This window comes from Marmota monax, unplaced genomic scaffold (genome assembly GCF_021218885.2).
Source record: "Marmota monax isolate L192 unplaced genomic scaffold, Marmota_monax_Labrador192_F-V1.1 WCK01_AAM20220418_F8-fsc00077, whole genome shotgun sequence".
Classification (NCBI taxonomy): domain Eukaryota; kingdom Metazoa; phylum Chordata; class Mammalia; order Rodentia; family Sciuridae; genus Marmota; species Marmota monax.
Window position 1 is genome coordinate 4291097 of NW_026694610.1, and position 14444 is coordinate 4305540.

The 14444-nt window shown below is 38.9% G+C and overlaps 1 pseudogene; it reads right to left on the reverse strand.

Annotated features, from left to right (window-relative positions):
- Window positions 1–12494: 12494 nt before the first annotated feature.
- Window positions 12495–13750, reverse strand: LOC124077784 (regulation of nuclear pre-mRNA domain-containing protein 1A-like; annotated as a pseudogene).
- Between the last annotated feature and the right edge of the window lie 694 nt (window positions 13751–14444).

A 14444-nucleotide genomic window follows, 5' to 3' on the forward strand; every position in this document is an offset into this window, starting at 1 on the left:
CCCTTATGCTCTTCCATTTCCATCCTTGCAAACTCCAGCTGGCTTTTCATGTATACATTTTAAGTTCTTTGGGATAAAAATCAATGGTCGTACATTGTTATAAGTGAGTAAGGGATGACGTCGGTTCCCTCTTTACCACCTCTTTCCCAGGTTTCAAAGAAAGCATACTTCATACCAAATTCTGTCACGCACACTTCTAAACAGCAACAAAAGAATCATACAATTTGTTCTGTAGGCTCCAGGAATCTTTCTAGGCGCTAGCATAAAGGCTTCGCCTCAGGAAATACAATGATGTTCCATCAGCAGGATATGTCTAATGATGTGGTTGGAGTCAGGCAGTCAATAAAATCTAAAACCAGAGACTAGCTGTAGATCTTTTCATCAATTGGGACAACAGTGCCATTTACAAAGATAGACTACTCTCTAGATTCTATAATGTGTTCAAAGTTGGTATAATTGGTACGCACTAAAGTGCACGTGCTGAAAATACGACTCCACCCTACCCAGAAGTTTCTTCTTATCTCTCTGTAATATATCCTTCTTTCTGACTCACTCATACTGATTTGTCTTCTGTCACTATAGATTCATTTCTTTTCCAAAATTTTTCTGTAAATTAAATCAGGCAGGGTGTATCTATTTTTTTAATCAGTGGAGCAGATATCTGGCTTCATGTTGACAAATGTATTTTCTCCTTTCTTTTGCTGAATGTAATTCCACAGTATAGATACACCACAACTTGTTTATCCACAGATTAACAATTTGTTTATCCATGATATATGTGGATTGTTGCCAGTTTGGGGCTATTATAAGTGAAAAACTACTATGAACATTCACATACAGATCTTTGTATGGACACACACACACTTTATCTCTGTTGGGAAAATACCAAAGAGCGAAATGATTAGGGCATATGGTTTTAAGAAACTGGAAAGCTGTTTTCAAAAATAGTTGATAGGATATGATTGTTTGTTTCCTACCAAAATGTACATGTTAAAATCGTGACTCTTAAGGTGATGGTTTTAGAATGAGGAGGCTTACGGATGCTCCATCCTCAGGAATTGAATGACAAGCCCCAGAGAGTTCCATCATCCCTTCTGGCTATGTGAGGGAACTGTGTGAAGATAGCTTTTAGAACCAGAAAACAGGCCCCCACCACATACCAAACCAGCCAGTGCTTTGATCCTTGGACTTCCCAGCTTCCAGAATTGTGAAATACAAATTTCTGTTATTTATATGCATCTCGACTTATGGCATTATGTTATAGCAGTGTGTAAGAGTTCCAGTTTCTCCATACCAACACTTCAGTACTTGGCAATGAGTCTTTTTAATTTTAATGATTCTACCATAGAGAGATATCTCATTATAGTTTTAATTTTCTTTATGACTTCTGATACTAATAAACTTTTCATGTGCTTGTTAACCACCCACGTTATCTTTTTTTTTTTTTTTTTGGTGAAGTGTCCATTCAAAGATGTTGCCCATTTTAATTGGTTGTTTATCTTTTTTTTTTTTTTTGGCTGCTTATCTTTTTATTATTGAATTGTAAGACGTCTTTTTACATATTCAAGATACAAGTCATCTGTCAGAAATATGCTTTGCAAATATTCTCTTCTATTTATTTGCTCATCTTTTAATTTTCATAGTAGGGTCTTTTAAAGAGCAAAGCTTTAAATTTTGATGAATTTCTATTAGTTGATTTTTTTTTCTTTTTGAGTTTGTACTTTATGGTAAGATATATTTTAGAAATCTTTGACAAACCCAAATTTACTAAGAATTTTTCCTAAGTTTTCTTGTAAAGTTTTATACATTTAGATCTTAAACTTTTCATAAAAAGAAACGTAAGATATCTTGCAAGTTAACTTTTGTATATGGTATAAGCCCAGAGTAAAGGTTAAATTTATTCATAATGTTATTCAACTGTTTCAGCACCATTTGTTATTTTCCTCGAGTTGATTTTGCACTTCATATAAAAATCAATTAACAATTTACATGTGAATTTATTTGTTTAAATTATTTCAGCTTTTTTTTTTTTTGAAAAGAACATAAAACTTTATTAAGAACATCTTATACTGTAATCAGATACAGCCAAAGAAAAGGGGTAAACAAACGGGGAGAGTTCATCTTCCCATGTGCTACTGCCACCTCAGAACAGACTCATGTGGATGGCTGGAATTATAGTTGGCAACAAATGCTCTGTATAAATAAACTCATCAAGTAACACAATGTTCCCTTTCTATACAGAGAAGAACTGGGTTTACACTTTGAAAAGCTTTGATATAGTGCAACAGCTATGAAACAAGACTACATCTTTAGGAGCTATTTCTTAATAGAATACAAAGCAGTTTAGTAACTTTATGTTATTTCATATTATGTAAATTTTTAGAATGGAAAATTCAGAAAGGACCTTTTATCTTTCCCTAAAATAAGTTAATTTGTACTTTTGAGGGTTTTTTTTTTTTCTTTCTCTCTAAAGAGTTCTCAGAGGGGTTGGGGATGTGGCTCAAGCAGTAGCGCGCTCGCCTGGCATGCGTGCGGCCCGGGTTCGATCCTCAGCACCACATACAAACAAAGATGTTGTGTCCGCTGAAAACTAAAAAATAATATTTAAAAAAATTCTCTCTCCCTCTCTGTCTGTCTCTCACTCTCTCTTTAAAAAAAATATTTAAAAAAAAAAAAGAGTTCTCAGAACCAGTTCAGTAACTATACTGCAAAAGATGAGTTGCTCATCTACAGTGAAAACTTTCAACCTAAGTTTGTTCTTTTAATTTTGCAAATCAAGATGACTGGGTCACCCCAGCTTTTGCTGATTCTGAAGGATTTCTTATAGAAAAACCCTGATTCGGAGTGCATGTGAAAGAGGTACCAAAAAAGTTGCATTTGGAATGGTTTTCCTTAAGGGAGGGTGGCTGTTGAGCACAACTGACTTTCTCAGACTCCAGGTTCTCCCCTATGGACTTTTACTTACTGTGATGGAAGGAGCAGAGGGAGTGCCAGGGAATCTGTTCAGACTGCCACTCCAGCAACTCTCTGCACTGTTTGTGGAGAAAAGAGTGATGGTATCCATTCAAACCACAGTACCCCTACTGCAAGTATGGTGACATGCTTTTCTCTTGAGGGGCCAGGCCAAACTGCACTCAGATGCATGATTTGCCTCAGGTACACAGTGAAGAAAATGCTCATGATTTACAATTTGGTATTACAGTATCCCACCTAACCCCATTTCTTGAAAAAATTTAGCCTTCTTTTTAGGAAGGAAGACTATTCACTGCTAAGGCTTACCATGTTAACTATCATAAGGCGGAAAACATGACTAAAGCAGACTATTGTATGTGTTCAGTTAGTGGACTAACCAACAACTAACTGAGGTTTGTGGAGGACTGGTCAAGGGGTGGGATTCAGGTTCTTGAGTACTATCACTTATCACAAATCTCATCAAGCTCTTTAAAAAAATAATGCATTTTTATCATAAATATTTAGAGCAGATACTGGCATCAAAATCAGTATCTAAGTTAGAAGTCTGTCTTAAATGGTGAAAATATTCCAACAAACTTCTAAAAGATTTCAAATCTTTCCAGGAGTACACAGTTTATAAATTAGTTTTAAATGGAAAAAATATATATTCTGAATGGATAAATCACCACTTTAGCAGATCATAAATAAGGTCAAGATATTGAAAATAAGTTAACATACAAGTTCTTGCTTTCACATTAATAACAACAAAAAATCTAAATTACTTGGTATACTTTCACAGCAGGTATAACCAGGTTTTGTAATTGTACATTTGTTACCTCTCCCCCTTTGCTCTTTTCTTCTATTTCCTATACCTAGGGACAGAGGTACACAGCACAGGCAGATACCCCAATGTGCGGTTCTGGCTGCCGCACACCATTTCCTTGCTTAGAGTGATGTTATTACAAATGCTGGTCAGGATCTATGATTAGTAATTTATTAACCATATTACAAGTTAAGTACATTCATGGTTAAGTGGATTAGGTTCCCAGGTGAGCTTTCAATAGTAATGTGCATAGGGAACCTAACTACTACTGTTTCTGTGAGAAAATGGGTCCTAACTACCAAAGTTGTCTAAAACACTTTGGAATGTAAGACATTTATGGATGGGACTATTTTATATGCATCTGCTTTAGAAATAGGTCAAATTGTAAAAATCACTCTTTCCAGAACTACAGTCTATCAAAACTAAATTTTGCCTTCTCTTTCACATGTGAACTAATTTTAACTATAATCTCTAATACTGAGAAACAAAGTGAAGCCATTTAGAATAGTGAGACATAATTGGCTTGTGGGATTTAAAAGATGTTTTATTGACTATCTACTTTGAATTTGCCTACAATGAGAAATGTCTAATGTAAAGCAATGGATGAGAAAAATGTTTATACTAAGTTGAGAGATGGGGAGGGGGGAGGGTGGAGGATGGGAAAGGCAGCGGAGCACAACAGACACTAGTATGGCAATTTGTAAATCAATGGATGTGTAACCGATGTGATTCTGCAAGCTGTGTATGGGGTGAAGGTGGGAGTTCATAACCCACTTGAATCAAAGTGTGGAATATGATATGTCAAGAAATTTGTAATGTTTTGAACAACCCACAATAAAAAATTAAAAAAAAAAAAAAAAAAAAAAAAAAGTCGAGTTCCGGCTCCCGGAACCGTCCCGGAACCGCCCTGGCTCAGGGCTGCGGAGCCTGCGGAGGCTGCTTCTTGGACCCTGCTCCTATCAGAGCATACACCAAACACTAAGCGGCCGAATTCCGGCTCCCGGAACTGAGCCCGCGGGGGCTGCTTCTTGGAGCCTACACTTATAGGAGCTTACACCGAGCACGGAGCGGCCGAGTTCCGGCTCCCGGAACTTCCCTGGACCGGGGCTAGGAGCCCGCGGAAACTGCGTCTCGGTCCGGGTCCTGCTGAGGGCAGGTCAGGACTCACCCATTGCTTGGGTTGCCTGGCAAGGGGAACGAAATGCTGCCATTCGCATAGGATACCAACATGGCAGAGATCTGATGTCAGCAGAAAGCGGTGGAGGAGAGATCTTCATCAATACCAGCGGTGACATAAGCAGTTGGTCTCCTGGTAAGGGGGGTGAGGCTCAGTCACCCGAGTCTCCTCAATTTGTACTCGAGCCAGAGGGAAGGTGCCGGGCCGCCGCCAGCCCCCGGAGCAGGCCCAGCGGCTCGCCAGCGTGGTGACCGCGTGACCCCAATTGGAGAGGGGGCGGAGCGGAGCCGCCACCCACACCCGCCAGGTGGGCAGACCCACGACCCAGTAGTACATGGGCGTGGTAGGAGGGGCAGGGCAGAGCCGCCCTTCGCGCTTGCAAGGTAAACAGACCTGTGACAGCCTGGCGGGTCAGGCCCAGTGGCCTGCCAGTGTGGTACACACGTCACCCCAACTCGAGTAGGGGCAGAGCAGATCCTTATCCCACGCCCGGATCAGGCCCTGCCGGTGTGGTGGTCACGTGACCCCAATTGGAGTGGGGGTGGAGCGGAACCACCACCCGTGCCCGCAGGGTGAGCAGACCAGTGATCAACCTGCAGATCAGGCCCAGGGGTCCGCAGGCGTGGTAGGAGGGGCAGGGCAGATCCGCCGCCCGCGCCTTCAAGGTAGGCAGACCTACAACAGACCGGCGGATCAGGCCCAGGAGCCTGCCGGCGGGGTACAAACACCACCCTAATTGGAGTAGTGACAGAGCAGAGTCGCCTCCCTTGCCAGGAACAGACCCAGCATCCTGCAGGCGGGGTAGTCACGACACCCCAATTGGAGTAGGGGCAAAGCAGAGCCTCCACTCGTGCCCGAAAGGTGGGCAGATCTGCGACCGACCAGCAGGACAGGCCCAGTGGCCTGCTGGTACGACAGACACGTCACCCCAATTGGAGTAGGGGCAGAACAGAGCCGCCACCAGCTCCCAGAACAGGCCCAGTGACCTGCCGGCGTGGTAGCCACGACACCCCAATTGGAATAAGGAGAGAGCAGAGCCGCCGCCCGCACCTGCAGGAAAGATACGCAAGCAGTATGAAAAGACAAGGAAAGAAAGGACCACAAGCAATGCAGGTCAACGCAACTTTAGAAGAGGTAACAGCTGCAGCAGATGGAATGTCAGATAAAGAATTCAGGATATACATGCTTCAGATGATCTGGAGTATCAAGGAAGACATTAAACAGCAAAATCAGACAATGAAAGATCACTTCGACAACGAATTACGCAAACAAATCCAGGAAGCAAAGGATCAACTATACAGGGAGATAGAGGTTATAAAAAACAAGCAATCAGAAATCCTAGAAATGCAGGAAGCAATAAACCAACTTAAAAACTCAATGGAGAATACTACCAACAGAGTAGAACACTTAGAAGATAGAACATCAGACAATGAAGACAAAGTATTTCAACTGGAAAAGAACATAGACAGCTCAGCAAGACTGTTAAGAAACCATGAGCAGAACATCCAAGAAATATGGGATAACATTAAGAGACCAAACTTAAGAGTCATTGGGATACAGGAAGGTACAGAGCTCCAAACCAAAGGAATGAGCAGTCTATTCAATGAAATAATACAAGAAAACTTCCCAGACTTGAAGAATGAGACAGAATCCCAAATCCTAGAAGCCTACAGGACGCCGAATGTGCAAAATCATAAGAGATCCACACCTAGACACATTATAATGAAGATGCCCAACATACAGAATAAGGAGAGAATTTTAAAAGCTACAAGAGAAAGGAAGCAGATTACATTTAGGGGCAAGCCAATCAGGATAACAGCTGATCTTTCAACACAGACTCTGAAAGCTAGAAGATCCTGGAATAACATATTTCAAACACTGAAAGATAATGGGTTCCAACCAAGAATTGTGTATCCAGCGAAATTAAGCTTCAGGATGGAGAATGAAATTAAAACCTTCCACGATAAACAAAAGTTTAAAGAATTCGCAGCTAGAAAACCATCTCTTCAAAACATCCTAGCCAAAGTATTACAGGAAGAGGAAATGGAAAATAACAATGAAAACCAACAGTGGGAGGTAGGACAGTAAAGGGGGGGGGGAAACAATCAAAGAGGAAAACAAACAATGTTTAGTAACAGAAATAAACAAATATGGCTGGAAGAACAACCCATATCTCAATAATAACCCTAAATGTTAATGGCTTAAACTCACCAATTAAAAGACACAGGCTAGTAGAATGGATCACAAAACAAGACCCAACAATATGCTGCCTACAGGAGACACATTTGATAGGAAAAGACATACATAGGCTGAAGGTGAAAGGTTGGGAAAAATCATATCACTCATATGGACTTCGGAAACAAGCAGGCGTGTCCATACTCATATCAAATAAAATAGATTTCAAGCCAAAGTTAATCAAAAGAGATAAAGAGGGACACTACATACTGCTTAAGGGAACCATACACCAACAAGACATAACAATCATAAATATTTATGCCCCAAACAATGGTGCAGCTATGTTCGTCAAACAAACTCTTCTCAAGTTCAAGAGTCTAATAGACCACCACACCATAATCATGGGAGACTTCAACACACCTCTCTCGCCACTGGACAGATCTTCCAAACAAAAGTTGAATAAGGAAACTATAGAACTCAATAACACTATTAATAACCTAGACCTAATTGACATATATAGAGTATACCACCCAACATCAAGCAGTTACACTTTTTTCTCAGCAGCACATGGATCCTTCTCAAAAATAGATCATATATTATGTCACAGGGCAACTCTTAGACAATATAAAGGAGTAGAGATATTACCATGCATCTTATCTGATCATAATGGAATGAAACTGAAAATCAACGATAAAAGAAGGAAGGAAAAAGCATACATCAATTGGAGAATGAACAATAGGTTACTGAATGATCAATGGGTTATAGAAGACATCAAGGAGGAAATTAAAAAATTCTTAGAGATAAATGAAAACACAGACACAACATATCGGAATCTATGGGACACATTGAAAGCAGTTCTAAGAGGAAAATTCATTGCTTGGAGTTCATTCCTTAAAAAAAGAAAAAACCAACAAATAAATGATCTCATACTTCATCTCAAAATCCTTGAAAAAGAAGAGCAAAACAACAGCAAAAGAAGTAGAAGGCAAGAAATAATTAAAATCAGAGCTGAAATTAATGAAATCGAAACAAAAGAAACAATTGAAAAAATTGACAAAACTAAAAGTTGGTTCTTTGAAAAAATAAACAAAATCGACAGACCCTTAGCGATGCTAGTGAAGAGAAGAAGAGAGAGAACTCAAATTACTAGCATACGGGATGAAAAAGGCAATATCACAACAGACACTTCAGAAATACAGAAGATAATCAAAAACTATTTTGAATCCTTATACTCCAATAAATTAGAAGATAGTGAAGGCATAGATAAATTTCTTAAGTCATATGATCTGCCCAGATTGAGTCAGGAGGATATAGAAAACCTAAACAGACCAATATCAATTGAGGAGATAGAAGAAACCATCAAAAGACTACCAACTAAAAAAAGCCCAGGTCCGGATGGGTATACAGCAGAATTTTACAAAACCTTTAAAGAAGAACTAATACCAATACTTTTCAAGCTACTTCAGGAAATAGAAAAGGAGGGAGAACTTCCAAATTCATTCTATGAGGCCAACATCACCCTGATACCTAAACCAGACAAAGACACTTCAAAGAAAGAAAACTACAGACCAATATCTCTAATGAACCTAGATGCAAAAATCCTCAATAAAATTCTGGCGAATCGGATACAAAAACATATCAAAAAAATTGTACACCATGATCAAGTAGGATTCATCCCTGGGATGCAAGGCTGGTTCAATATACGGAAATCAATAAATGTTATTCACCACATCAATAGACTTAAAAATAAGAACCATATGATCATCTCGATAGATGCGGAAAAAGCATTTGACAAAGTACAGCATCCCTTTATGTTCAAAACTCTAGAAAAACTAGGGATAACAGGAACATACCTCAATATTGTAAAAGCAATCTATGCTAAGCCTCAGGCTAGCATTATTCTGAATGGAGAAAAACTGAAGGCATTCCCTCTAAAATCTGGAACAAGACAGGGATGCCCTCTCTCTCCACTTCTCTTCAACATAGTTCTCGAAACACTGGCCAGAGCAATTAGACAGACGAAAGAAATTAAAGGCATAAAAATAGGAAAAGAAGAAATTAAATTATCACTATTTGCAGATGATATGATTCTATATCTAGCAGACCCAAAAGGCTCTACAAAGAAACTATTAGAGCTAATAAATGAATTCAGCAAAGTGGCAGGATTTAAAATCAACACGCATAAATCAAAGGCATTCCTGTATATCAGCGACAAATCCTCTGAAATGGAAATGAGGACAACCACTCCATTCAAAATATCTTCAAAAAAAATAAAATACTTGGGAATCAACCTAACAAAAGAGGTGAAAGACTTATACAATGAAAACTACAGAACCCTAAAGAGAGAAATAGAAGAAGATCTTAGAAGATGGAAAAATATACCCTGTTCATGGATAGGCAGAACTAACATCATCAAAATGGCGATATTACCAAAAGTTCTCTATAGGTTTAATGCAATGCCAATCAAAATCCCAATGGCATTTTTTGTAGAAATAGAGAAAGCAATCATGAAATTCATATGGAAAAATAAAAGACCCAGAATAGCAAAAACAATGCTAAGCAGGAAGTGTGAATCAGGCGGTATAGCGATACCAGACTTCAAACTATACTACAGAGCAATAGTAACAAAAACAGCATGGTACTGGTACCAAAACAGGCGTGTGGACCAATGGTACAGAATAGAGGACACAGAAACCAATCCACAAAACTACAACTATCTTATATTTGATAAAGGGGCTAAAAGCATGCAATGGAGGAAGGATAGCATCTTCAACAAATGGTGCTGGGAAAACTGGAAATCCATATGCAACAAAATGAAACTGAATCCCTTTCTCTCGCCATGCACAAAAGTGAATTCAAAATGGATCAAGGAACTTGATATCAAATCAGAGACGCGCCGTCTGATAGAAGAAAAAGTTGGCTACGATCTACAGTCGGTGGGGTCGGGCTCCAAATTCCTCAATAGGACACCCATAGCACAAAAGTTAATAACTAGAATCAACAAATGGGACTTACTCAAACTAAGAAGTTTTTTCTCAGCAAAAGAAACAATAAGAGAGGTAAATAGGGAGCCTACATCCTGGGAACAAATCTTTACTCCTCACACTTCAGATAGAGCCCTAATATCCAGAGTATACAAAGAACTCAAAAAATTAGACAATAAGAGAACAAACAACCCAATCAACAAATGGGCCAAGGACCTGAACAGACACTTCACAGAGGAGGACATACAGTCAATCAACAAGTACATGAAAAAATGCTCAACATCTCTAGCTGTCAGAGAAATGCAAATCAAAACCACCCTAAGATACCATCTCACTCCAGTAAGATTGGCAGCCATTAGGAAGTCAAACAACAACAAGTGCTGGCGAGGATGTGGGGAAAAGGGTACACTTGTACATTGCTGGTGGGACTGCAGATTGGTGCAGCCAATTTGGAAAGCAGTATGGAGATTTCTTGGAAAGCTGGGAATGGAGCCACCATTTGACCCAGCTATTCCCCTTCTTGGTCTATTCCCTAAAGACCTAAAAAGAGCATGCTACAGGGACACTGCTACATCGATGTTCATAGCAGCACAGTTCACAATAGCAAGACTGTGGAACCAACCTAGATGCCCTTCAATAGACGAATGGATAAAAAAAATGTGGCATTTATACACAATGGAGTATTACTCTGCATTAAAAAATGACAAAATCATAGAATTTACAGGGAAATGGATGGCATTAGAGCAGATTATGCTAAGTGAAGCTAGCCAATCCCTAAAAAACAAATGCCAAATGTCTTCTTTGATATAAGGAAAGTAACTAAGAACAGAGTAGGGACGAAGAACAGGAGAAGAAGATTAACATTTAACAGGGATGAGAGGTGGGAGGGAAAGGGAGAGAGAAGGTAAATTGCACGGTAATGGAAGGAGACCCTCAGGGTTATACAGTGGAGGGGGTAGAGAGAGAGGAGGGGAGGGGAGGGGAGAGGTGGGGAGGGGGGAGGGTGGATGATGGGAAAGGCAGCGGAGCACAACAGACACTAGTATGGCAATTTGTAAATCAATGGATGTGTAACTGATGTGAATCTGCAATCTGTGTATGGGGTGAAGGTGGGAGTTCATAACCCACTAGAATCAAAGTGTGGAATATGATATGTCAAGAAATTTGTAATGTTTTGAACAACCCACAATAAAAAATTAAAAAAAAAAAAAAAAAAAAGAGAAAATAAGAAAGCCTGAAAAGTTATGAATTAGACATATATCTTGAGAAGTTGCTAAAACAGTAGCAATTTAAATCTCAAAGTGTGGAAGGCAGAAAGGAGTAACGTAAAAGCTGCAATTGATGATGCAGAAAAAGTAAGACAAAATAGAATAAAACAGTGAATTTGATACTTTTGACTTTAATAGATGTATGAAGACATGAATTGGTGTGAACATACTTTATATACAGAGATATGAAAAATTGTGTTCTATATGTGTAATAAGAATCGTGATGCCTTTCGCTGTCATGTATTTGAAAAAAAAAAAAAAAAAAAAAAAAAAAAAAAAAAAGAAAGCTGGAGAGCATGCAAATGCTCTAACACACAGGGTTAGAAATAAAAGGTAAAAGTACATTTGTTTTGTATTTACATCTGTAAATATACAAATATAAAATTTACCAGATCTACCCTGTAGTGTAGCACTCTTAATTTCCAAATATACAGTCATTCAAAAACTTGAAGGGAACATTAAAAATGTCCCAGGCTACTTTACTGAACATTAATGAATATCGAGTTCTTGTACTATTAGAGCTAAAAATACTACTGTGTTTTAAGTTATACAGCTGAGGGAATAATAAAAGTATCATTTCATGTTTCTTTTAATCCCATAGATAGCTTTTTTATCAAAGGGATCAATTATGTTAAAAGGAGACTGATTTGACAAATAGAAATCAGTTCCAGAACCAAAGTTGTTCTCTTGGTAGAGGCTCAAAATTCATAGCATTTTCATATTAATCTATTCAAAAAATTCTAAACAGTATAATCAAAGGAGTCCCTATTTCACAATCTTTTTAGTCTATGATGGCAGTTGAAATAGAACTCCTACAATGCTATCTGAAAAGTTCTCTAGACTTCGATCTGACCCTACAAGTGGCATCCATGTTTAGTGTTAAATTACTGACCTCTAGAGAGTAAGGAATCAAAAGTAGGGAGAGGCACAGAACCGATATTTGGGTTGGGGAGAAGGATGAAGATTAAGTTGGAATATTTAGTCCCTTCTATAATCAAGTCCTAACTATACCATAATAAAGTCTCAACCAACTCCTGATTAGTTCTTCCCCTTTAGGAATTAGATAGTATACAGTGACTAGATACTGAAAAAAGAAAATAATGAAAAACAATTGAAAATACATGAAGAAATAGAAACATGGACTTTCTCACAAGGCCCTGGATCAAAAAAATTTACAAAAAGATTGTTTGAAAATAATCACTATGTGAGCTTATTAATACACAGAGATCATCACTTTGTTTAAACTAAGTCATGTTAACTTACTAATAAAATAGTAAACAAATCAACATTTTAAACAATTTTATAAATTACTTGTCGCTTCTTTTGTTAGTATCACTCTCTCAACAATATACAAAAATAACGCTACAGGACTATCCACCTAACCCGTCTCCATGTCTTGCAAAGTCCTGGGCCCTGGAAAGAAACTGGTCGTCAATCTTCACTGTAGATGTCCCCCACAAAGGGCAGGTGCATGTGGCTGCCAGTGACATTGGGCAATCGAGATAAGTCTGGCAGGCTCTGGATCCGGGACCTGAGTTCTTTGCGCACCAGGGAAACTCTGGCTAACTTGCGCTTGTATTCTTCCAATTTATGCTCTTTCTCTGCAAGGGCTTCTTTTTGACAACGAAGAAAATCTGCTAACATTCGAGTGAGTTGCTTCCTATCATCTATTTCTGCCGCCAATCTGCCATTGTAATCTGCCAGCAACATACAAGCATCCTCTACCATTTTAGAAAGCCTTTCTCCAGATTCTTTATCTGTTATTTTATCTAGCAGGGATACTTCTTGGACTTCGACAGGCAAAGAAGCTATCCTCTGATGAACTGCTGCATCACCTGAAGGTGCATTTTCTAGATCTTGTAAGGCTCTAACGAGATCTAGAGTCTGTGGTGGTTCACTTGGAGATCCTAGAGAGGAACAATTTTCATTTTCATCCACCTTTATTTGTTCATAAGTTCTCTTCCTAGGCTTCTTATCACCATACAGAGCTTGCTTAAGTTGTTCTAATACATCATTTTCATATACAGATCTTTCTTCCCAAATAGATAACACTCTTCCAAGGTGCTTCTTACAACTTTCATCAGTTTCACTTGAAACATGCTTAAAAGCCTTCACTATAACTGGTGCAAAATCTTTTGTAAACTCCGGCCCCTTCCTTTTGCTGTTCTGAATGACATCATTGGCTAGGTAGAGAAAAGTAAGCTTCCTGTTGGGTTTTGCTTTCCACAGCTCCCGCTCCCACACGGTGACAATGGGCCGAGAGTGCTTGCGGTGGTGGATGAGCCACAGGGACAAGGTCTGCACACTCTGCTGCTGAGTTGCTCAACTCCGACAGCTTCTTCTCCAGCGCCGCCTCAGAGAAGGCGGACATCCCTCCAAAACCGCATTCACGCCGTCCCACGCGGTGGGGCCAAGGGGAGGAGAGTTTCGCCAAGCTAGTCGCGGCCTCGCCCCCCTTATTTCAGCTTTTATGTGTCTTAGAAAGATCTTTACTTCACATTAGATTTTGAGATTATTTTTGCTCCTTATAGAATTCTAGGAAAATAGTTGCTATTTTTTTTTCTTTCAGTACTTCAGATATGTTGCTCCATTGTTTCTTTGCCTATATTGTTTTACAAAAAAAGTTATCTTCACCCATATTTTTGTCCTGCTTGGAATATGTCTTATTTTTTTCTGGGTGCTTTTAAAATTTACTATTTTAGCACACATTTTAGGTAATTGGATTATGATATGCTTTCAAGTAATTTTTTTTACTTCTTATGCTTGGGATTTATTGAACAACTTGAATGTGCAGGTTTATAGTTTTTATTACCTTTAGAAAAAGTTTGGTCTTTGTTTCTTCAAAAGTCTACTTGGTGGACTTCAAGTACATACCTATTAGGCTGCTTGAAGTTGTTCTGCAGCTCTCTGATACTCTCTGCTTGTGCTTTTATTTTCTTTCTTTCAGTCTTTTTCTCCAGGTGGTTCATTTTTTATAGTTATTATGTCTTCATGTTCACTAATATTTTCTTCTGCAGTGTCTAATCAGGGTATAATCCCATGCAGTGGTTTTCTCCACAGACATT